The 25,688-nt window shown below is 30.6% G+C and overlaps 1 protein-coding gene across 1 annotated transcript in view; it reads right to left on the bottom strand.

The window, feature by feature from the left end:
* LOC142329360 (uncharacterized) overlaps nt 1–25,688 on the bottom strand; it is a 69,919-nt gene that overhangs the window by 16,979 nt on the left and 27,252 nt on the right. The gene's annotated exons all lie outside the window — the stretch shown is intronic.

Here is a 25,688-nt window from a genome sequence, read left to right as displayed (position 1 = left end):
AGTGAAGTGTAGTTTTTTACAGTCTCAGGTAGACCATTTCTGAGATGTGTGATTAATTGAACCCCAACCACCAAAGAAAACCGCTAATCCATTATGTAGTATTCAAATCCGTATAAAAGTAACTGGCTTTATTAGGATTTGAACGTTGGAACTCTCTACTTCGGAATCAGCTGATTTGCGAAGACGTGTTCACCACCAGACCGAACCAGTGGGTCGAAGAAGATCTAGAAGAACTTAAAATCACGGAAGAAATAATTTTGGGAAGAAAATACAAGATAATCCTAAAGTAAAACTCCACCAGAGTCCCTTTGAAACAGCGAAATGTACAACATAATTGCACAGAATAAATAAGTACAGCCAGATCTCTAAGAATCTGATTCCGAAGTCAAGAATTCTACGTTTATACGAATTTGATGAGTAGATCGTGGATATACCGGTGTTCTTTGGTGGTTGGGTTTCAATTAACCACTCATCTCAGGAATGGTCGAACTGTGACTGTACAATACTACACTTCATTTTCACTCATACATATCGTCCTCATTCATTCTCTGAAGTAATCCTGAAGGTGGTTCCAGAGGCTAAACAGAAAAAAAAGGTCTTTAAGAATTTCAAAAACTGTATGAAAAAATATTGGGAGTAAATGAAGAAGCAGATTACTCATTACCGAACTCGTTCAAGGATTTTGAAATAATGGATAGATTAATGTGCTTCTCAGTGGGCGTAACAATACTAATAATAATTGGCCTCATTTTGGGTCGTTCTACGACGTTTCCTCTTTTCTCATTCGATTAATACATACACGTATCTATTTCGCATTTTATTTCTACCAGCATAATTAGTCAAACTTTCTAAATACTTACTTTTTTCTGTCTCGCTAAAAAGAATACCTTGTTAATAACGTAGACTATAAGATAACGTAATAAATAACACTTCATTCATACTATTAATACATTTTAAACAAGAATTCGTCACGGGTCGTCGTATCGACTTAGCTTCTTTAGTATTACTGAAACTATATTAGAGCTATTTTATCCTAAATACGTTGTAACCCGTACAAATTACCTTCATTGTCATCTGATATAATAATACGAGTAAATTTTATGTTATTTTTGTTTTCTAAACGAGATAAAATAAGAAAAAAAAATATTTTAAGATAAATAACTAAATATTACACCTTTCTAAATAATTGGATATAATTTATTATTATTTTTTTAAGTATATTAAATAAAAAAAGAAATTCTTTACAATATTTTATGTATTTTTAATGTTATATATTTTTCGCCGTTTAGGAAATAAAGTAAATTTTTACGCTTTAATTTGTAATCTCATTTATATAATAGTAGAACAGGTCTTTATAATTATCTTTAGGCTTTGTATGATACGTGATGATAATACTCGTAGATACGGTAATTAATAAATAGATTAAATGGATAAAAGTAATAATTTACGTTTTAGTAAAAAAAAAAAAAAAAACTGAAAAAAATTGTATCATTAGAAATCTTATTTTTTATAATAAACGTTTAAATGTAACAAACTAAAGATTTCGGAATTTTTAAAGAATTTCGAGTCACCGTATCAATGGAACTTTTTATTGATTTTAATGATTATTAAAGTAAGATTTAATCATCAAAATTTCAAGAAAAAAAATTATTATGAAATTAATAAAAATTTTGTATTAAAAAATCCTTTAAAAAAATTGTTAAAAGATATTGAAAAAATAAAGTATAACTTTTATGATAATATTGAAAAAAAAGGCTTCTTATTTTGGGTCCTCGGTATATTATACGAGTCAAAACTATTTATATTGTAATTATCCTTCAAGTGACAAAGAAAAAAAAAAAATAATAATAAAAGTTAATATGGTTTTTTTTTTGTAAAAAACAAAAAAAAAAAACAGAATATTACATTTTTTAGGTTTAATCAGGACACTGTCCAGGTTCTGCGATTCGTAGGGAGAAATTGTGAAACTCCCGCCAACTTTGCATTCCATTCCATTTTTTAGAGATGGGGGTATAAATTAAAAAGGTTTTTTCTAAAATTATTCATATGTTGGTTAAGCTTAACAAATTTGCTTAAGTAAAGTTTTCTGTAAACCTGACTCCACCCATCAGTAAAGTCTAAAATAAGAATGTAACAATTTTAAAAACCTTTCCTGAGTTTAAATTTCGAGGTGTATATTTTGGAAAATTGCAGACATTTTTTGATAACTGTATATATGATGTATAAAATACTAAAAAAAAAAATTAATATTAAAACCGATGGAAAATAGAACAAAATATTTCATTTTTAAGAGGTGCAGTTGATATTTTGAAAAAAATATTTTTTAGATTACTTCTTTGTATTTCTCCATTTATACCCTCTTTGTTTCTCTTAATCTTGCATGCCGAATTTCAAACCCCCTCTCATTCTTTATTGTTCAGTCTCGTTAATGTCCACTTTTTATACCTATAAGAACATAAAAAAAAATTCGCAAGATGCTTCTTCAAGTTTATTTCTACGTTATTAAAGTTACAATACCTCTTTCTTATTTTTAAATGCTTTTGATATTCTGCTTTTTTCTTTCTTTTTCACTTTTATGATCTGTTGAAAAGCTTACTAACAGTTTTTTTAAATTGATATTTTTGTAAATTAATATGAATCATTAATTACATCTATCTTATTTTAATGATAGGGTTTATCTTAGTAGGATTTTAACACGGGTTTCCCTTGCTTGATCCACCTAGAAAAGTGTTTAGGAATTTATCTTATTTTTTTTTACTGTAGAATAGCACACTTCTCAATTTCCTTATCTGATGTAAGGTACACATAGATCTGAATAAAATATATATTTAGTTATTTATTTTTAATAAGAAAGGAAATGTAGATGTCCTATTTTCTTTTTAATTTTTTTATAAAAGAGGAAATAAAAGTTTAAAAAAAATTTTAGACCGAAGTAAAAATCGAAAAAAAAATTATACAGGCGATTTTAATTTAATAAAAAAATAATTTAAGAAGTATTCATTCGATACAGCATGGATTTGTTAATAGAACAGAACTTTTATTTGAAAATAAATAATAATAATAATAAAATTACTCTCTATAAAATAGGATGGTATCTGGGTTTGTTTGTTTATTGTATGTGCTCACATTTTTATTTTAGCTGCTATTGGTGCAGAACGGACCAATGGTGATGGGCAGCACACGAACGATTTATTCTTCTTGAACGATTTATACTTCTTGATACGAACGATATGTGTTTTGGGGATAAAAAAGGAAAACATTGGGGTTAGAGCCGCGTTAAAAAATCGCAACTCAAGAATCAGCCAAAATGTTCAGGACTGAAGCTTTCGTTGGAAAAGTTTTTGTTGTTGATATATCACTAAATGCATGAACGTTATTTAGTTAAAATTGGCAGAGACATTTAACAAAATCATGTGAAATGAAGCATAAACCATGTAACATTTTCGCAGCGGGCAGTAGGCCTGTCTTTTTTTCTAGCGATGTAATAAATAATAATTTTTTTAAGTCTTTGCATATAATGATATTTAAGTAGTAAAATAAACTTAAAATTAAAAATAAAAAATATATCATTAAGTAAATTAAACACGAATTAGTAAGTTTTGTAATTTTGACTCCGTCTTTGGGTAGGGTCCTTTTACCACTATTTTACTTCAGTTTGTTTTATTTGTTTATGTTTTCGTGAATTGTTTTCACCAGTTGATAATTCCTGGTTGTATGATTTTTCTTTTACAGTCATACTTACCATTTGCCATTTACAACTAAAATAAAAGAAAAAATTCGCTATTTTTATCGTCTGTAGTACTTAAGTATTTTTTTTTCCTCTTTAGCTTCCGGATCCACACTAAGGTATTACTTCAAAGGATGAAATAGGATAATATATATGAAAGTAAAGTGTAGTCTTGAATAGTCTCAGGTCGACTGTTCCTGAAACGTGTGATTAATAGAAAACCCAACCATCAAAGAGCACCGGTAACCACGATGTATTATTCAAATCCGTATTTGAACCTTAGAACTCTCGACTTCGAAATCCGCTGATTTGCAGTGACGAGTACACCGCTAGACCAACCCAGTGGGTTGTAGTACTTAAGTACTACTTTATATAAATATTCGCAACTTGTGGGTTTCAAGAGGGAACCACCAACATGCATAATACACTTGTGTATCCTTAATTTTATACTAAAAAAACTCTAATGAATTAAAATTATTTAAAATTGTACGTTCTCTGTTGATAATATAATTCTTATTCCGTTTTATTCTTCTTTTTTAAAAAAAAAATATTTTCGTAAATACGTAAATAAATACATATTTTTTTAAAAATTAATTAATAAAAGTTTCTAAACTGGAAAGAAATCGTGTTTCACCGCATTGTTAGCGATCTTGAAAATTTAAACATTTCAATTTATTTCAATTAATTTCGTATTTACGATATCCATAATATTAAAAACAATAATTTTGTTCTTTTTTATAGGATTAATTTTTTTTTTAAATGTTATAATATTTAAATTAAAAATATTCTTTAATAAATAATTTAAATATATATCAAGTTTACAATGTAACTATAATACATATCCAGAGTGTATCAGAAAGTTCTCCCAACCTATTCTGCTCGTGAAAATAACTGAAAAAGTTCATATGTCCTAAAATGCGTCGTTTTTGAGTTACGGCTAGTAAAAGATTTTGCTCGGATTTGAGCTACCTCGGTGAAGTAAGGTTGTACTGGAATTTTTAGGATGTTAATTGTCAAAATTAGTGATTTCGTATGGGTTTTGACCTGGAAAATCGAATAAAATAATTCCCTGAACCGTATCTGCAGTATTTTTTGAGAAATCTAGGGTGAAAACCAAATTGGGGTAAAAGCACTGTTTTCTATGTTTGACGTACATATCTTTATCTGAATGTCCGCATAATTATTTATAAATATACAAGGTAATTCAAAAAATTGGACTACAATATTTTCGGGAGCCGATTCGGAAAATATTTACAGGAAAACATTTTTTTATAAACATATATTCGGAAATACTTGATTTTCTAGTTACTACTAGCGAAATGTGTTACGCTAATTTCTCTTTTGCGGGTGAAGTAAAGCCATCCTACTGAAATTCTTGGAACACAGATTAAACATTAAATTTTATGGTTTTATGTTTTATTTAACCTAAAAAATTGAATAAATCTTTTTCTGAAAACTGTATTTCTACTATTTTAGGAAAAACTATTACAAAATTAAAAAAATTGGTGTTAAAAAAAATGATTTTTTTTTAGATTTGACTGAATAAACTCCGTTAAACTGCTAAAAACAAATATAAACTTTTAATAAACTTGTGTAAAATTTAATTATGAGAAACTTGATGTAAATGAATGTCATTTACATATAGATAGAAAACAAATTTCAAAATTTCGTCTTGAATTCAAAACAAAAAAAATCAAAATGTGGTCTGTTGTGATAAATAACGGTATAAAATATCGTCCACCTATGTAATTATAAAAGGAAGTTTTGTACAATATTATAGAAATTTGTGGTTTGTAAATTATGTGTGATATCCGCGTCAATTTAGTCGAGTGTAACAACTAAGTGTTTTAGCGAATCTGATTATTTTATTGGGGAATGTATGTAAAAAAAAAAACAAAAAAACACAGAAGTAATAAAACACGTATTAGTGTCAAGTCATGTGTATCATTTTTGTTTGGTTTATTTTAATCTTTTATTTTATTAAGCCAAAAGAAATTTTGTATTATGCGGTAAGGGTCACTAAGCGGAACTATATACGTCATCAGCATATATGCAATCATCAATTTGTATCGTAGTTCTGGCATGTTATTGTACAAATATTTTATATGAGTAGACATAGTATCTTTCAAACTTATTTGATTCTTAACATTTGAAAGTGAAATTTTATACGCCGATGTCTTAAATTCTCAATATTGAGTTTTAGGTTTGAAAAAAATATTACCGTATAAGTTGAGATAAGGTACTCCTGAGATGAAGAAGTAATATAACTTTTTTATTAAATATAATTAAAATAGTTTCGGTCTTTCTACGTAAGTAGGATTTTATGAATAAAAGAGCTTATACTAGACTGATAATCATCAATATTTTTATAAAAGCAATTTCTAAATGTGTAATAATTTACTTATAAAGATAGTTCATTTAAAGGGAACTAAAAGTTCTGTTAGTGCATTATTAAATGAGAAGTTCTTGTGGGAAGATCAAATTGATTTCGTACGCAACGGATTTAAAAAGTAATGTTTTGCTTTGAAGTCCCTTAATAAAACAGTAACGTTTTCATTATTATTTTTAAATATATATTATGCGAATGCATATTTCCGACTTAAGCATATCATCTGTTGGGGGTTCCTAAAAAAGCCTTGAATATACGACAACGGAGCTGTCAGATCATTATTAGACGCCCTTAAATATGAATACTGATTTTTAGAAAATTAAAATGCTTATTTATTCGTATGTTTGTGGGGGCGCGCTTGACGGGGGGTATGCGAGCGGTGCATATTCGGACCCTGAGTAGGATAGTAACGGGTTGGATAGCCTTCTTGATGAGGTGCTTTTCGGCATTCCAGAAGGGCCTGTCGGATTGGTTCTATGATCCAAGGGGGACCCCTACGGGCAGACATAAGGAAGAGTCCGAAGACAAGGGGGTGATTCTGCGCCACAACACACGGGTGCGATCGAAGTTACGTCTTCCAGGCGGTTACCGGTCGTCCCTTGTTATAAAAGTACATAATAGTTTATCTATCTTCTGCTCGGTAATCGATAGTCAAGGTCTTTAAAATTCTGACCTTGACTATCGACTACCGAGCCAAATAAAAATTATTTGCTATGTAAACATAGCAAATAATTTTTATTCGAAGAAATTTGTCTGCTTCTTAAATTGTAGATATTGTAGCACTTTCCATTTGCGAATACAAAAATAGAGTAATAATTGAAAAAGAAAAACTATATTATCTACATCTCTTTCTCTAAATTTTTGAAGCCTATTAGGTGGTTACTGTCGTCTTATATGCCACAATAAAAATGATAATTAAAACTGCAATTTTATGTAATATTTTATCATAACACGTCGTTTATGTGTAAGCAATAATATATTTTTATAACATTCATGTTTTGGGATCTATTAAGTCCAGATATGGTAAAAAATGTGTTTTATGTGCGCGAGGGCGTGTTTTAATATATATAAATTTTTTTTTTGGGTCTGATACCGCCGCATAAGCTTGCAGCTTGTGCGTGGGATATGGGAATAGAATTTTTTAGCATGTGAAAAATGCCATGCCTGACCAGGATTCGAACCCGGGACCTCTGAATGAAAGGCCGAGACGCTACTACTTAGCCAGGATTTTACTTTATGTTGATTAACAATCGTTAATTCATAATCATATTTGGTATGGTGGTTTTAGTATTAATTTTGTAAGATATTTCAACAAATAGGTGAAGTAATATAGAGAAGAGGATGCTGCTTAACCTCGACGAGGTTTGGAATTTTGAAAAATTTACTTGTTTTATTTTTAAATTTACCAAAAATTATTGAAATTTTTTTATGGAACAGTAATTTTCTTGATTAACCCTTCAAAAATACATTAACAGTTGCAGAAACAAAAAAAAAATTGTTTAAAAATTTGTATTTAAAATGTTTTTGTAGCCTTTTAACCGATCCGTTTTGATTTTGTTTAAGACATAGTAAACAAGTTAAAAAGAATTAATTCTTATCAATTAAGGTCAGCCCGCATGGCTGGTCTAGTGGTTAACTTATAGTTGCATATCAATTGTTTAACAGCTGATTTTGGAAGTCGAAGGTTCTGATGTTCAAATTCTAGTAAAGGTTAGTGCCTTTTATTCGTGTTTGAATACTAGACAGTAGACAATCCAGTGTACTTTGGTGATTGGGGGTTCATTTAACCACACGTCTCAGGAATGGTCGGTCTGAGTCTGTAAAAAAACTACACCTCATTTACGTGTCATACATATCATCCTCATCTCATTGGTCGTGGGAGGGGTTGCTGATTTTTCACTCGTTGAACAGATCCGCAATGTGCACTTAAGGAAATAAAAAATATTAAATCTGTTAAGATCAGCAAATAATTATCCATTACCCAAACTCAGAAGTTAAATGTTTGAAAGGAATATATTTTATTATTGTATATAATATTATAAACTGGTTAGCAATATATTATTTCATTCGCTCGAGCGCTTTCGGATATTCTGCCATCTTCAAGAGGAATTATAATTTATGATTAAAATATATCAAACTATAAAATTTCCATAATTAAATTATATATATAATAATTAATCGTCATTTTATATTATATATACAGTAATTGTACTTGACCAACGGTACCATGTTAGAACAAACTAATTTATATTGTATTATGCTTCTAAGATACTCGTATATAGCAAATTGTCAGTGTTAAGACAATGAGTAAATCTGTAAAATATTTTTTAAAAAACCCGATTACTTCATTTTCTTGTGACTGAAATATTTTTTCGAACTCAAGTGTGAAGAAATCTTTTTTTTTTCTTTTTATCTTCTTTATTTTTCCTGTTTAACCTCTGGGAATTACCGTTCAGGTATTACTTCAGAGGATGAATGAGGATGATATGTATGAGTGTAAATGAAGTCTAGTTTTATACAGTCACAGTTCGACCATTCCTGAGATGTGTGGTAAATTGAAACCCAATCACCAAAGAACACCGGTATCCACGATCTAGTATGCAAATCCGTATAAAAGTAAACTGCCTTTACTAGGACTTGAAGGCTGAAACTTCTCGACTTCCAAATCAGATGATTTGGGAAGACGCGTTCACCACTAAACCAAGTCGGTGGGTTTTTTCTTTTTTTCTAAAGTAGTGCAACTATAATTTAAAAAAATAATAAATAAATAAATGAATCCAATAACAGGTTATAATTTGTGATTATTAATTAAAAGTCAAGCCCTCACTTACTATATCTTAAATAATACTATATCTTACTAATTCCATAAATATTAAGTAGTAATTCTTTAAATTATTTTTTATTAAGGAAGCGTTAAGAGGGAAGGAATCAAGTTTTATCTCAGAGATAGAGTAATTTTTAATTATATTTGTTACCAAAATTTGCTATTTTAGGTCTTTTTTAATTACTTTTTCATATATTGTCTTAGTGTAGACATTTTTGATTTGTACTAATATTTGACAAATAATGCCAGATATTTAAATTTGTTAATATTTTTCTTTTGATAAGAATAGTAGAATGTATGTAATAAATAAAATTAAAAAAAATTATGTCTTCATATCTTTAAAATTTATGTCTTTAATCAAATCTTTAGAGTAAAAAAAAAAAAAATCAATTTTCACTGGGAAAGAGTTCATTTGGTTTTAAACTATATATTAAACACTACGGGAAAGTTGAGTAATCATACTAGTTTTTTTTCTTTTTTTTTTAGTTAGATCCTAATAAAAATAAGAAAGTAATTATTTTTAAGAAATTAATTCGCCGTCAAGATCTTTTACTTTCCGTAGTATTTTTTTCTATTATAAATATGTGTGGTTTTTTAATTAACTTTCAATGTCATTGATTTTAGTGTGAAATAAAATAATATAGTGTAAAAAAAATAATATACACTATTATTTTACCTATTTTTATCAAAATACTTGTGGAATCCTTTTAAAAAAAAGGTAAAAAGGTTGAAAGTAGATTTCGGAAAGTACAATTTTAATTCTTCATCATTTAAGGTCATATATTTCCGTTTAAATGTAGAAATACGTATTAAATTATCATCGGCTTAATCGATTTAATTAATCCGTGTTTTTTAATTTATATACACTCACGATTTAAAAAAAATTCTAGGTTCAGGAATTCAAAATAGAGACTTCTGGGTTTTAATTTCTTATTGTTCTAAATTGGTTTTACTGAATACCTTTTCTCTTTGAAAAATAATTAAAACGTAAGAAATGAAATAATTTCTTCCAGCTCTAAAATAACGTAAAAACTTTAAGGTAAAAAATATATATATATATATATATATATATATATATAAATATATATGACGTTATGCGGTTACTTGCGGTCTAGTCAGAGGGCTCTGCTTCGTGGATCCCGTTGTATTCATTAAACTCATGCTTGTGAAAATAATAACGATAAATAAAAGTTAAACCCTTTTCAACTTACAAAAAATATCAATATATTGTACGAGTAATTTCTTCAGAGCCACAGTTTGGTCAGTATAGGACCCGAAACTTTGAGTGATCTAAAAGTGTAGGTTTCAAAATAGTCTGCCTCCATTTTAAAAATATTACTTATAACTGGTTACTCGTACTTCGTACTTCGGGTAAAAATGTATTTTACCCAATTTTTATCGTTTCCCGACAAACATCACTAAGAAGTGACCAACTTCGTTACTAATTTTTTTCTTTATTACTTTTATTTAATGCATTTTAATCAAGCAATCATAGGCAGATGTAGCCAGTCACGTCGTAGATATAAAAACAATGGCTGTGTTGGTTGAGCCCCGCCCATTTCTTCGCATCGAGTTACTACTCGATGCGAAGAAATGGGCGGGGCTCATCGTCGCACCCCTTAAAAAATCGAAATTCACACCCTATAATCGTTTTTAGATATTTATCTGAAGAGTATATGCAAGCGCAATCTTGTGAACATCTCGTATAGTATATAATAATTTGATGAAATGGGGGAAATTTATAAGCATTGTTCAAATATTTTTTTACCTTAATTTGCCCTTTCAAGGTCTGAATCTCGAAGAATATAGAAATTGATTTTTTAGATATTTACATGAAAATTACACACACCAAAAGCAAGTTGATATCTTCATTTCTTACCGAGAAATAAAGAAAAACAGACGGTTAAAAAAAAATTTTAATCCATTTTAACTTTGGAAATTCAAAAAACTTAGAAATTAGTTTTTAAATATCCACATGAAGATTAAACATAAAAAACATTAATTTTTGCACCTTCATTTGTTACCAATAAATTAAAAAAATTGTAGATTTCATTATTATTCCACTTTAACCCTTTAAACGTGAAATTTCAAAAGATCCTTTTTAGTCTACACTTAAATGGTAAGAAGAACATGTACACCAATTTATCTTCAGTAGTTTTTGTTGGGCGTTGATAATGAATCACTCACGACATGTTCTTTTATATATATATATATATATATATATATACAAACGCACTTTGGTAAATTCTGTTCAATAAAGTTTTGTACTTGTCTCCTCATTCGCTCATCGACACAGATTCTAATCCGTAAGGAGGTTTTGAAAAACAAAGAAGATCGGAAAATTGTTTTATTTTCTACCGCTGGAAAATTACATAAAGATTAACGAGTTAAGATTTTACTGAACTTTTCCAGGAAAAAAGTTACTTGCCTGTAATTTTTTTTCAGCACTTAAATGGAGGCAAATAAATGCGAGAGACGTTTTTGTCGGACATACTCCAACGGTTCTATTTTCGGAACCGATCACCAAAACCAATCGTGTTCTCGCCTGAGGAGGCTTATATCTAACGCATAAAAAATTAACGAGAAAAATGTAGAAAAAAATCATTATTTTCGCGGAAAGTTGTAATGGTGAGAAAATACTATAATTTTTCGATTACAACCATTAGACAGGCAGTTTCCGTAATTCATACGAACGAAATTTCAGGGAGCGAAAATAATGAAAAATTGTTTGACAATCAAGACGGAAAAGAGCGAAAGACTTGAGGTCTAATTCCAACTAGAGAGTGCAGTTTCTTAAAAAAGTTTCTGAAAATATAATAAATACAAATTATAACGCGAAAGGAAGCGTAAAGTGAAAAAAATTAATTGCAACTATTCTCGTTCCTCATTATTATAATTGATGTAAAAAGTTATAATCTTTGCATTGATTTACGAGAAAAAAAATTTTCCGTTACTTGCATTTAATGTGTGTTTGTTTATACGCTGTTAATGTTGCTCTTTTATGCTGATTTCAAATCTGTAAATAAAAATTGATTGGGGGGTAAGGTTTTTTTTTAGTAACACGGATTTAAAGAAAATCTGACAAGGAATTATATAGACTATAATATGATTTTATCTTAATTTTTATTATAATTGAGTGTATTTTTTCTGTTTACTGTACGACCCATATATGAAACAACAGTATTTAATATGACTGAGCAACAATCCTAATAAAATTTCACCTTTACGTCTCGAGAATAATTTTTCTTGAATAAGCAAGAGAAACTGATCGTTTTTCATTTCCATTATGAAGTTGGATGACTTCCAAATTCGTTTTAGAAGAATTTATAAAAAGTTCCATTCCGTAGGATTGTGATGCTATCGCAGTAAATCCAATAAAAAATTTACTTCATTGAAGTTCACTAAACTCTTTTATAAGGAAAATAGGTGCTGAATTCTCGCTGCTTAACACGGAAAAAAATATTTTAGTGTTTCGAGAAGGTTCCAGCTTTTTAACCTCAAAGCCAGAGGTGATGTTTAGAGCTCTGACCTTGGATAACTACCCATCGGGTTGGTCTAGTGGTGAACGCATCTTCTTAAATCAGCTGATTTGGAAGTCGAAAGTTCCAGCATTCAAGTCCTAGTAAAGTCAGTTATTTTTGCACGGATTTGAATACTAGATCGTGGATACCGGTGTTCTTTGGAGGTTGGGTTTCAATTAACCACTCATCTCAGGAATGGTCAAACTGAGACTGTAAAAGACTACAATTCATTTACACTCATACATATCATCCTCATTCATCCTCTGAAGTATTATCTGAAAGGTAATTACCGTAGGCTAAACAGGAAAAAGAAGGAACCTTGGATAACTGCCGGCCTTTGTGGCAGCGTCTCGGTCTTTCATACGGAGGTCCCGGGTTCAAATCCCGGTCAGTGGGATTTTCACACACGCTATAAATCATTTATTGCATCTTCTGAAGCCTCCGGGACCACCGTTAGGTGTTCTCGGAGGTTAAAAAAAAAAAATAAAACCATGGATAACTGGATCCTCTTCTAACATTATTTTTTCTAAATCCTTACAGCGTTCTTCATCATAAACATTTTCTTCTAAACGTCATGTTTCTGATGGAACTGGAACGAGTAACTCTTCTCTGTATGGAATAAGTATCTTATGGCTGGAAGTATGCAACAGATTTCTTGTATTTACTTGATTACTTTAATTTTTGTACTAAAAAAATAATCTTTAGATTCTCATCATCCCATAGGAACAGCAAAAAGAATATATCGGAACTTCCCATTTAACCAGCTGTTTAGTTAAGTTATACAAGAATTACGGCAGATGTGAGTGGTTGTAAGTCTTGACCTTATCTCCCAAAATTTTACATCCAAAATAAAGTTCATATGATTTTTTAATCTAAGGAATAATATTTCTTCTTAGATTTAAAAGTTAATCACTACATACGTAGCAAAAATTGTTAGGATGGTTTATACAACTAAGAGGCAAGTTTAAATGAATTACAAACGAAACACAAAATAAAAATATTTATGAACAACAATATCAATATACTTCTCTACCAGAAAAAGTAATAATAGAACAAAAGATCAAACTCGCAGTGGTATTCCCATGAAAGCCTGAACGAAAATAATTCTTCGTTCTCATTAATAAAGGCTATTAATTAAATCATATTACTGTAATAATTTTTTTCTAGAAAGAATGAATCTTAGTAAAGAGTTAGTATCGTTGTCAAAAAGATGTAATACCATATTATTCACGCCGGTTACTCCTTATTTTTCCACTCTCAACCATTTATAAATATGCTATAAATGAATCAGTACTTCATTACTAATATAAACATTGACTCACAACAAATATTTACAAGTGTTTAATCTTTATAGAGAAAATAAATCGTTTTAACAATTTTAATTTTTTACGAATGACAATTACAAAAAAAATGACAACTTAATTTTGAAGCCATATTTGGAATCATAATAAAAAACATAATAAACCAAAATTATTTGAGTAAAAAAAACTTTTGTGGACCAGCGTTATTGTATAAATTCCCTGAGTTTAAAGTTGCCTCAAAGAACTTTTTTCTCGTACGAGACGCGAAAAAATTACAAGTGTTTTTTGTTGATTATAAGAAGTTTAAATTTACGTACGAGATAAATAATGTCATTTTTTTAGGAAGGTTCACTAAACCAACGGCCTGGGTTTAATCGAATAGCAATTTTCCCAAATTACAGTTTCGTTTTTTTAAATTTTTTATACCTTTTTTTATAACATTTGTAATCTTATAAAAAGAAGGTTTAACTTTCACTTGCAATATAGTTATTCAAGTACGTTCAAGTAAATTAGAAGTTACATGTAGCTTTCTCAAAAATGCTAATAAAAAAAGCTTTTAGTTACTGTAATGAATATACTCTTTTTAGAGAACCTGACGATCAACAATTAACTGGAAGAGCAACTCCGATACTGGATGCGAGTTCTTGGTTGGTGTAACCATCCGTTCATAATTTTTTTTTTTTGGGTAGACCCGTCCTGATGATACTCTTTGTAGGAAAAATTCTAACGCAGTTCTCAACTGCGTTAGAGTATCAACTCATTCTAATCTAAAATTTTACAAAAAAAAAAAGAAAATCTTTGATCCATAAAAAATAGTTACACATCAAAACGCACTACAATAAAACAATTTGTTTAAATTTTTCAGTATTTGAAAAAATATGTCATGTTTAACTCAAATGTAGATAAAGATAAAAGATAAAGAAGCAGATAAAGAAACGCCAATGTTCCAACTTGCAGCAGCATAACGAACCACGATTCTAATTTATCCCGCTCAAATCTGTTTCGACCTTATATTAAGCGTAAATCAAGAACGACTCAACCAATCTTTATAAAATGTTCACATGTACAACTGCACTTCTGAAACACACACTTCTGAAACATATCTAAATTTAAATGAAATTGAATTAGCAATTTTGGGAATTTTTGAGCCACAATATTTTATACGTAGACATATATATATATATATATATATACACACACACACACACACACACACCCACACCCACACCCACACCCACACCCACACCCACACCCACACCCACACCCACACCCACACACACACACACACACACACACACACACACACACACACACACACACACACACACACACACACACACACACACACACACACACACACACACACACACACACACACACACACACACACACACACACACACACACACACACACACACACACACACACACACACACACACACACACACACACACACACACACACACACACACACACACACACACACACACACACACACAATGTCCTTAAAAGATGAGACCAAACTCTACGAGGTGATTCTACATAATATACTGAAGAAAAAAATGTCCACTGAAGATAGGTCCGAAAACCGATACTTTTCTGTCTGTCCGCAATTTTGTGTTTTTTAAGAAAAAAAAATTATTTGTCAAGAACAGTTGAAAATAATGCAGTAAAAATTTGTTCTTTAATTTAAACTAATATTTTTTAATAGGAAAAAAATAAGGTACTCTTGACAATTTTCAAAATGGCGGTCGTTTCAATTTTTCAATCTTTAATATATTCTAGGAATTATTAGATTTATCAAATTGTGTTGTATTATAAAACTTATGAAGCATTTTTGTGTGAACAAAACGACACTTTAGTCGTAAAAATCCGACGACAAACAACAGAGTTATTGCAAAAAGTAGATCAATGTGGCGACAATCTTGTTTTTTTTATTATCGTTACTCCCTTGAAATCAAATTTTCTGATTAAATTTGCTAAAATTAGCAATTTTAATCAGAAACCACGATAATAAAAAAAAACAAGATGGCTGCAATAGCAATTTAGGCCTACCTTTTGCAATAACTCTGTCGTTTGTCGTCGGAATTTTACGACTAAGGTGTCATTTTGTTCACAAAAAAAAATCTTTATTTTATAATACAACACAATTTAATGAATCTAATAATTCATAAGATATTTAAGATTGAAAAATTGAAACGATTACAGTTTTGAAATCTGTCAACGAAGAGTATCGTTATTTTTTTCCTATTAAAAAAAATATTAGTTTAAAATAAAATACAAAATTTTATTGCGTTATCTCCAACCATTCTTGAAAAACAATCTTTTTATTAGAATACACAAAATGACGGACATACAGAAAAATATGCGTTTTCGGACCTATATTCACTGAAAATTTTTTCTTTAGTATGTTAAGTAGAATCACACGCACACACACATCCCCCCCCCCACACACACATATATATATATATAAAAGGAAATCCCAGTTTAAGTGAATGATATCTTCGTAATACATACCTCAAAACGTAAAGAAAATTAAATTTCACCCTACACTCACACCATGCGACCGAAAGTAATACAATACTTTTCTTTGAAATGTGTGTAACACCATAAATAAAATACTAGTTTTCGTTTAAAAATATCATTGTAGGTGTTAATGACAATGTTATAAATAGAAGTAAAATATATTTTATTTGTGGTATTTTTTCTTTCTTATCGACGTAAATTATAATTTTATACTTCCTTCGCCTTATAAATTACACAACAACTAATATATCAATGATTGAGGTTTTTTTTTGTAGATAATGGAATAAACATAAAATTTAATAACATTTAGGGAAAAAGTTATTTTTCTTCATCTAACTTTACTTGTGTAAACAGATTTAAAAATTGTTTATTTTGTGCCCTTCAGGCAATATAATTAAAAAAAAATTTTATTTTCAAAATTGAAAATTATTGTACGTAATTAGATTATACTAATAATTATTCTGTTCATAAAAAAGAACCAAAATTAAAAATAAATAAAACAATCTGACAGTTTTTAATCAATAAAAAGCTAAAACTTTGTAGGCATATGCTATTCGCTTATAAAATATTGTTTTTTTTTTTTCAAATAGTCAAATGACTGGTCTGAGACATGAAGCTCTTCAAGGTTTCCTATCTAGTGCTAGTCGTTTTATTTCGCTAGACTCTCTACATGCTACATCCCTAAAAATGTTTTTACATATCGCAACCGTTGCGTACCTACACAAAGTATTGTTAACAAGGCCCATTATGCAGTGGAAAAATTCCTAAACGAAAAGGTTAACCAACCTATTTCCTGATTGTTGTATCCTACAATTCTATATTTTTCTTGTATTCTGTAACACTGTAAATTGAATTACATAAATATTTTAAACTGACTAATCTTATTTTAATCGGTTTTAAATAAGAAGTTACGTAAAGCATAGACACAGTAAAGCATAAAAGCATAGCGTAACAGTAAAGCATATGCGTAAAGCATAGTTTTAGTATTTTTTAAATGTTTTTTATAAAATTGAATAAAAACCAGCTGCTGTATTTTATTGTATAAGAATGAAAGTATGAAAATATTACACGTCACTTTTTCCTATAATTGTAAATTACATATATAGCAACAAAAATACGCAGCAAAACTAATTTCATTTTTAATTTTTTTTTAACAAATACATAATATTTGTGACAGGACTATCAGGAAATGTTGTACCGTTTAAAATAATTTTAATGTCTTTTTTTACATCATAACAAAGAACAATTGATTTTAGATAAGTGGTGAAAAATGCTGAATAATATTCGTACTATTATATAATTTTCTCTTATTTCATGACTGTAACACGCAGCCTTATATTATACATAAATCAAAATTTTAGAACGTATTAATAACATTTTTTTATTAATACTCAGTAATCACTGATCTGAATGATTTTTTACTGTATTTAAACACTGCATTTAATCGATCTTTAAAGAGGTTTTTAGGCATAAATTTTCCAGATAATGTAAATATCTGGGCAGTAAGAAAGAATTAAATTGAGAGCATGTCGTATCAATCAATGTATTAGGTAGATTTCATAAGAAAGCTACCTTTTGTAATGGGTACCATGATTCGACATCTGGAAAATTTCGACATATTTTCGCGTTTCACATTCCCTAGAACCCAAAACCACCATCAGTTTAAAAGTTGATTAATAAATTTATACATACAGTATATATATATATATATATATATATATATATAGATTTCACTTTCTTATGGTCACGATAACGGCCGTAATTTAGCGCCAATCACCTTCAAATTATTCCTTAAAAATAACTCGTCCCAAAACCTCTGTCGAGTTTGTCCCTCAAAATCGGACTATGGGGGTGGAACTGGGGGCTTTTTCGAAAAAACAAAATATCGCTATAACCTTCTTAAGTAAAACATCGAATTTGTTTAAAGTTACTACTATTCTTTGGATAAGAGTCTAAAACGTATCTAAATAAAGTTTTTTGATATCACCAAACATTGACCCAGAAGGTGAAAAAAATGGGGTTTCGAAGACAAAAAAAAAATCATACCTTCCTTAATAGGCACAGTATCGAATCCGTTTAAAATGGTCGTTAGTCCTCTAAACATTGCCTAAAACTTTTGTCGGAAATATCTTTTGATATGATCAATCCTTACGTCAAGGGATGACCAAAAATGTTGCTGGAATTGTAAGAAGATGGGGCTTGTCATATGATAACATGTGAAATTTTTTTATTACATGCAACCATTGTCGTATTAAATAAATTTGAAGTTTTTCTTAACTTTAAAATGAAAATCTATTTTATCCCCTTCTTAGCACCGGTGAAATCTACCTCCACTTTCCGGCGTGCTGAAAGGTTTTTTTTTTTATTGTAATCTTTTGAGTCATTGACTAAATCATATTTTGAAAGATTAGCATATTTTTCCCGTGAAAGATATTTATAAATAGACGGAATTTTATTTTGGTGTCTCATTTATCAAAACTGGATTAGGTATTTGACAATTTTGTGATTAAAACAAAGTTTTTCTTTGTTTCACATTTTTGTAGGATGGTGATGACGTAATTTTTTTTATGAAATAAAACGTTACATAAAATCAGTTTTATGTAAGTTATATCAGAAAACGTAAGTTTTTCAGGTATTATGTTAATTTAAAATTTGTTTTAAATTTGACAAAAATTTACAGTAAACAGTTTTTTTCTTTTAAGAAACTATAAGCTTTTATATTTTTAAAAGAATAAAATGAATGAAATAATTTTCTCTCTCTCTCTCTCTCTACAAACACACGCACACACACACACACATATATATATATATATATCCACACACACGTTTGTCTTTTGTAAATTACTACACGCTTTTTGTTTTTACGTGATCGATTCGTTCTATATAAAATTAATAGAAAAGTTCATTATTTAAAGTTATACTGGTTGAAATGATTCATCAGTATCAACCAGTCATTTATTCCGATTTAGTCCGTTTTTCTAGATGTATGTCTGTTTTAAGCATGGACAGTCAGATTTTGGTTTAATGAAACATGCACAAAAAATTTAACGTATTTTTACCATATAGAAATTAAAATTACTGAAATTATAGCTGTCGATTACATCTTTATTTGAAATATTTACAAGTAGACCGTTATCCGGATGAATTTTTGAAATTTATTTATGATGCATTAAAAAAAAGTAATAGGACATAAAAATTAATTTTCTCTCCTTCCTATGTTCTTTATTTGGTCTTCGGTTCGATTCCAGGCAAGGATCTAGCAATTTTTTATCTACCATTTTATCATCCCATCTTTCTCGTTAAAGTACGTGCAAAAGAAAAAAACAATTCAATCCTGTTTTACAATATTTTCTTCCAAGTAATCATGAAAGGGCATTTTAAAAGTTGTCAAATGACAATATAATTGGCAAAAAGGTCTCGAACAAAAAATTTTATTTTGAATTAAAAACTTATAAAAATGTTATATTATTATTATTGTTATATTGTAATTATTACAAGCGTGTATTCTTTATAACAGCTAAAACCTCTATCCTTGGCGTAATAGCCGGAGGAAGTCTATATGTCGTGCATTTTACATACTAGAAAAGGATATTAATTTTTTTATTTGTATCATTTCACACGGATAGAAGCCGTAAAAATCTTAATACTAGTCAGAATCGCTTTCTCTGAAGTTAATTACTCAAAATTCGATATTTTTAAACTTTGATCGGCTTTCCTATTCCCAATATTGTCTCCTATTTTTTGCGGTCGTTTATACTACTACTACTATTCCCAGGAAGACAAAAGTTCGTTAAAAAATTTTCATTAAATAAAAAGATAGCTCTTTTTCAATTCTTTGGGAAAGGGAGAATTTTGATGGCAAAAATTTTGTTAAAAGTGGTAAGATAAGCATGTACGCATGTACTGAGCTTAACATAAAATGGGGTTATGTTTCCAAAACTTTGAGAAAATTGACCATAAAAAATATCTACCGCTCCCCCTGAGGGAAAAGTTTGACTCCAAACTTTTATCAACAAATTGCCTTATATACACAAGCTTCTGTACCAAATTTCATCAAAATCGGTTTATCCAGTCAAACGTTATTAAGCTTCAGACACGCCAACACACATACGTAAGAACATTATCCCCTTTTTTTTGGGATTTTGGGATCCCTGGGTCATGAAATGTCAAGAAATGCAAGAAAACACCTATACCCCATTTTTTGACTGATTACCATACTTTCCTTCTTGTAGCAAAGCTCTAGAGCTGGAATGTTTTTTAATTCGATAATAGCTATCCTATTTATGGAAACGAGTAGTTTTTTATATCAGGTTATATATGGTATGTCGATTTTACGATACCCGACGTGTACAATACAAGCTCGGTAAAATAAAAATTGATAAAATTGTTTTTATTCCATGTACGAACATTTTATTATTAAATCGCATAATAAAATGATACAGTAGTTAATTTATAAAAGTGGGTTGCTTTTTTCTTACAAGAAATACATTATGTATACTCGTATATATTATTCTTGATGAAAAGTGTTAAAATACATCGCGTGCAAGTTTTTTCATAAAAAATTAATCTGTTATAAATTATTGCTGCAGCATTTATGAGATAAATTTTATTAATAACCTATATTTATTTCATTATAAATTATGTATAAATTTTATAAATATCAGTCGTCGGGAAAGAAAATATTATAAAATAATAATTATATTCTATTATAAATGGAACTAAATTTTAGCACACCCGACTGTTTCCAGTATTTCTCCGTAGAAAATTAGATCATGCTTTCAAGTATGCATGTGTAAGAATTCTTTATAGTTTTTAGTGAAAGCAATCAATATTTCACTAGAATAGAACGCTTCTATTAAAATTATATATCTATGTAGTAGTACATCATAGGTATAAATAAAAATCACTATAACAAATTTAATATTTATCCTTTTATGTGTGGATCGATGATAATAATAGTCTTATAATAATATTAATATTAATATTGCCCTGAGGTAAATAATCCCTATGTCAAGAACATACAATCTATATTCCACGTCAAGGTCGGAAAAAACTGTATATAAGTACTGTACATATATAGCTGGCTAATGGGGCTCCGAGTTATTTTCCTCGGAAATGTTAATATTTCTTTGACCTAATTCCATCTACATGTCACTACAATAACTTAACTTTTCGGCCGCCTGCAGATATGAACATTTAAAAACGATTAGGAATGGATTCACACCACCTTTAGCGCTGGCGATGTGGCGGCCAGAGTCAAGTGATTGCAGGTGCAACGGAGACCATTCCGCTGACCACATGCCCCCCACGATGGCAAACATGTAGCTAGGGTCCCCATGTATGTTGGTGCACGTGAGCCCTGGAAGCTTCTGTGTGTAGAGGCTTGGAGTCATTGCAGAGAATGCGCATCCCCTTTCTGGCAGGACATATAAGGGTTCCACCGGAGTACCGGGCCGGACTTCAAGAGTTGATAGCCCTAAAGTGGGGGTGTACCCCGGCGGCTAGCCTTGCTACAGAAGCTACAATTATTGCTTTAAAAGTCATACAATTTGAACAACAATCGAACGTGGCAGAGGGTTAACGTAAACACCCTAGTCTTGAACTGGTAGTGTCGCCAGAAGCGAAACGGAGTCAGAGTTATGAGTCAAAAAGAATACAAAATGAACTGAAGAGTTTGCAGAAAGCTGTTTCAAGAACAATTTACCTAGATCAGCGTATCCAGAGTTACGAAAGAAGGTGGTAATTTTGCGAGGGTAAGTTCTTTTCTTATCCCTCGTGAAATAAGTGATTGCACCAGAAGACCAGTAAAGGAAATTCAGAAAACCTACAACGAACTTTAGGTAGAAATTATTAACGACATCCAGTCGTAGAAGACCCTTGGACTAAAGAGAGCATAGGCGAGTTTACTGTACGAGTTGATTCAATGCAGCACCCTAAATACCTCAAAGGTTGTTGTGGTCCGTCGAGATCTACTGAATTGTACTGAACAGGAAATTACAGAGTAGCCGTCACAGCAAGGAGTAATAGAGTGCCGAAGGCTGAACATGAAAAAGAACGGCGAAGTTCTATCTTCTGCCTCTTTAACAGACCTTTACCTTTCACCTTTAACAGACCAACCCTGCCGAAAAAAACGCTGTTTGGATGTGCGTGCTTTTATGCCGCAACCTATGAGCTATTTTAAGTATCAACGTTTTGGCCACACCGCGGCCAGATATGAAAAATAGAAAAATCCATCTGTGGTGAAGAGGTTCATGAAGGGGAACAATGCAAAGATCCTTCTGCCTGTGTAAACTGCGAAGGACAGCATTCGTGCCGATCAAAAAACGGTCTTATTTACAAAGGTAAGATATTTACCCTGCAGAAGGTCAGCTATTTCGAGGCGAAGAAGACAGTAAACAACCGTAAGCCTAGAATAACAACTTATGCTCAGGCAGCGACTATTGTTCCTGCTCTAATTGTGAATTCTGACCAGCTTCTTGAAAAGCTTGCACCTACTTTGGCTATTTGATAAAGAGAATAATCGACAATAGAATAAGTCTCTCTCATAAGGAAGTTTTAAAACCGTAGTCCAAGATAAAGCCACCGGATAATACGTCGACTAAGAACAAAAGAACATCTGACCAAAGGAAGACAGATAATAAAGTAGAAGTTCATGTTCGTTTGCATAATCTGTCAGATGAGATCCTGAAGAAAGTGATTGCTTCGGAGCCTTCTATGGAGGCTTCCAAACCTTGTACATCTGAGGTGGTCTCATCAAAATGATAGAGACTACCTAAAACCAAGCAGGGAGTCTGTTTCCCCTAGGATTGAAACGTGACTGGTGCAACTCCTGTCGTAGGGGTCTTCCCGTTCACGCTTCTCAATCGCCGTCTAAACCAGGCACCGAATCATGTCCGTCGTTCTCCACTGCTTCGATGGCGTCTGACTCGGAGGCCGTGTGCTACACAGGCGATGATATTCTTATCGAACACGAAGCGGTTCAAAAGATGGAGAAGAAGAGGAAAAAAAGATAGCCGAAAGGCAAACCACGATATTAACTCGTTGAAAAATAAACAAGTCGATTCTTCAATGGAACATCAATGGATGTTTGTAAACATCCATGAGCTGCAAGACTTGGCATTTGACGTAGAACCAATTTGTATATGCCTGCAAGTAACACATTTCCGCCGAGACTACAACTTGAAAATTACAACTGATGCTACAAGAAAATTATATCCCATTTCCAAAAGATGGCTATTTGATAAGGCAGATTGGACCAGCTTCACTACTAATACGATATTTCCTGAAACAAATGGAGTTATCAAACCGATATTATAACGAATGCTACATTTGACTCGGCATCAAGGTATATCCCCAGAACATCCGGTGTGCTAAATTTCGGAACTAAAATGAATCTTTTATATAATGTACCATTCAAAATAGAAGAACTTACGAAAGAGTCGGATAAAACCGATAATACAGCTTCTGGTCCAGACGAAGTTCATTACGTCATGATCAGACAGTTAAGTACCGATTGTTAGAACTATTTAATCAGATATGGCGGGATGGAATGTACCCACAGCAGGGGAAGAAATCACAAATTGTTCCAATTCCAAAAAAAATAAAAAATCTGACAGATTCATATGGTTACCTATCCATCCTATCATATGGTTATCCTATTTTCTTTGAAAAAATAATAAACAATTTATTTGTTGGATTTTAGAAAGAGAATGTCTTTTATCCTCACATCACACAACTACTGACCAACGGATCAATTTAGAAAGTATTATATATAATAGCTATATCACAAGGAAACAGGCTACATGACCTGGTGTCATTGAATAGTGCTTCAACTACATGAATGGGGCATTCACGGCAATCTACCAGTATTATTTGGCAACTATATGAACGATCGTAATTTTCAAATATGTGTTTACAATGAGTACTCATCAGAAAACAAAGTTAGAAACAAGGCTCGGTTTTAGCGGTACCTTGTTCTCGATCGCCATCAATAAAGTGATGTTAACCATTCCAGTAGAAATTAGCAAAAGTATTTATACTTTGATGATTTGGCAATTAATTATGCCAGCAACACTAAAGTTACGATGAAGTATAAATTTCAGTGAGCGATAAACGACTTTCACGAAGTTGCAAGGAATAACGGTTTTAAATTTTCACCTGTGTACACTTCTGTAGGAAGAGAACTCCTTATTACGATAACGCCAATATCAAAATCTGTAATAGTAATAAAAACTTTTTAAAAAAATTAATCGACTTAAAAAAAAATTAAAATAAATTGCACTGAATTTTGACATTATACTGAAATTTTTCCATTACGCCTTCAGTACAATTTTAGAAACTTATTTTTCGAAATCGAAGCCATATTTTAAATGAATTACAGTGAACGAGGTACAGATTAAGAGACTTGTAAAAATAAGTTTCAAAGATTGTATTGAGACCGTAGAGGAAATATTTTTACCAACTTTTCGGAGAAAGAATGGAATTACTTTCGTTCGCTAGTGGGAGTGTGGGGTTAACAGGAATTTTCTTTACATTTTCAGGTATGAGAAGTACAGAAATACCATTTACCTAAAATCGGGTTTCCTGATATAAACATATATATATATATATATATGTGTGTGTTTGTGTTTGTGTTTGTGTGTGTGTGTGTGTGTGCCTAAGTATAAAATTTTGTGGCAAGAAAATCTCCAAAATTACTGAATAAATTTCACTGAGATTTAGTTAAGCTGTCTGTAATAGTAAATCTGAAGTTGTACACGAGAATATTTGATGAAGATTTGTTGAGTCGTTTTTGAGTTACGCTTAATTTAAGGTGGAAAAAAATTCTGAGGTTATGAGTAAAAAACATCTTTTTTTAATTTTTTTGTGCATTTTACATGTGTGGCTATTTTTTTTAATAGATCACGGATTTTTTTTGTAAAATTTTAGATTAGAATTAGTTGATATTTTTTTAAAAACAAAATAAAATAATGAAAAATATACTTTCTTAAATCGAATTGGCTCAAAATAAAAAGTAAAATAAACTTCTTAATGCAAATTTTTCGGAATCCGACGGCCACTTTTTTCTGTCTTTTCTTTAAAAAGAGCAGGTATTTGGAGAAAAATTATAAATATAATCTAACCAAACTTAACCTACATTCGCTTCGCTCGCTAACCTTGACTAGCGAGCGAAGTGAGCGTAGGTTATCTTTTTAGATTATATTTATAAGTATGACGCTTATATTGGACCTCTCACAGGTACATTTGGAAGACCCATGTTTGAATAAAATCGACGAGTAGAAATAAAAAAATAAGTTAGTAAGTAAAACAAGCGTGTTAAGTTTGGTTAGATTATATTTATAATTTCTCTTCAAATAACTCCAAATACCTACTGATTTGGAATAAAAAACTGAAAAGTGAC

Source organism: Lycorma delicatula, chromosome 8 (assembly GCF_047948215.1).
Source record: "Lycorma delicatula isolate Av1 chromosome 8, ASM4794821v1, whole genome shotgun sequence".
NCBI lineage: Eukaryota > Metazoa > Arthropoda > Insecta > Hemiptera > Fulgoridae > Lycorma > Lycorma delicatula.
The sequence above is the reverse complement of the archived record's forward strand: the minus strand, read 5'-3'. Positions and strand labels throughout refer to the sequence as shown.